The sequence below is a fragment of the Elephantulus edwardii genome, unplaced genomic scaffold (genome assembly GCF_000299155.1).
Source record: "Elephantulus edwardii isolate Elephantulus edwardi_28Jun2011 unplaced genomic scaffold, EleEdw1.0 scaffold00145, whole genome shotgun sequence".
Taxonomy (NCBI): Eukaryota; Metazoa; Chordata; class Mammalia; order Macroscelidea; family Macroscelididae; genus Elephantulus; species Elephantulus edwardii.
In genome coordinates, this window is record NW_006399895.1 from 783,602 (window position 1) to 785,285 (window position 1,684).

Sequence of the window (1,684 nt, forward strand, 5' to 3'; positions counted from 1 at the left end):
GTGTTGCTTTGAACCTTCCCGTGCAAGTATTTGAATATCTGTTTTCAATTCTTTTGGGTATAAACCCAAACCAGATTCACTGCTGTTAAATCAATTCCGACTCATAAGTGGCGCTGTCAGGAGAGAGTGGAACTTGCCCGTGGGGTTTCTGGTGCTGTAAATCTTTACAGGAGCAGGCTGCCTCGGCTTTTATTTGTGAGGAAGATGATGGACTCAAATGGCTGACATTTCAGCTTAACAGCTTAAAATTGCACCACTCGGGCTCCTTGTTGAGTATTTAGTGAGGCGTAAAATTGTAGGGTCATATGATAACTCTTGTTTAAATGTTTGAGGGTCTGTCAAGTGTTTTTCTATTATTAGTTTTTCTGTATCTTTGTCAGCATGTGGATTGTGTATTTATGATCCTGTCCATCCTAAGTGGGTTTAAAAGGAGCTTTATCTAGTCAAGTCTGTAACATGTTGTGCTGCTAACCAAAAGACCACATGTCTCTGTTGGTTCGAATTCATCAACAGCTCTGTGGACAGCCTCCTCCCTTAAACTTAACGTCCTTGAAGACCCAATGGGTGGACACTCTGAATTGAAATAGACTTGATGGCAGTGAGTTTCGTTTGGTTCGAGTAGATTTGAGATAGTATCTCTTTGTGGTTTTAATGTTAATTTCCGTGACGTTGATGATATTGATCATCTTCTCATGTAGTCGTCTTTTCATTGGCTGCTAATGTGTCATCTTTGGAGAAATGTGTATTCAGAGTTTTTATCCATTTTTCAGGTTGAGTATTTATTTGCCCTTTCCTCCTTTTCTTGTTGTGTTTTCAGAATTCTTTATATATCTTCTGTAAACAAGTCCCTTATTAGATGAGTTTGCAAAATTTCTCTCCCATTCTCTGGGTCATCTTTCCCCTTTTTGTGCTGTTTTCCTTTGAAGCACAAAGTGAAGTCTTTTCAAAGGTAGAGGTTCCACTTTCCTCTCTTTATCTTTCCCACTCTTCACAGTTTTTGTGGAAGGAAAACAGTTTTTAATCCTGAAAGGTTTCCTTGGGAGATTTTGTTGACTGCATCCTTTTGGTGTAATGTGTTTCTCTGTCTCGTGTGTAACTTATAAATTGCTAATTAGAGTCTGTAAATTGGAAATGTGTGAGTCAGAGGTCAGATGAGCTCAAGGCCGAGAGCATTAAGTGCAAATAACCAGGAAGTGGAACAGACCTCTATAAAACACATACCAGATAAATGGATATCGTGAGGCCAGTAAGAACCCAAATGACGATTCATAGGGGAGTGGGAAAAGATATGTGGTATAATCATGTGATAGAAAACCTCAGAGATGTTAAAAGGAATAAAATGGATTGATACATGTCACTGTTATACTGTAAGAACATTAATGTTTTGTAAAAAATCGAAAGTGTAGAGTATACCTGCTATATCTATCTATCTATCTAATCTATCTAAAAACATGCCCAATGGATAAGGTTTATCTGTCCATTCATATATGAATGTATTGTTGTTGGCTGCCTGGACTCTGCCTTGAGTGTATGGTATACTATGAAACAAAATGTTCCCAGTTCTGTACCTTTCCCATCATCAGTTGCAGGTCAGTCGGGTTTTTATTGGCTGATTTTTGTTAAGTTAATAGCCACACCTTTTTTCTAGTTAGGTGGGTCTGCTGGAACCTTCCCATCGTAGTCA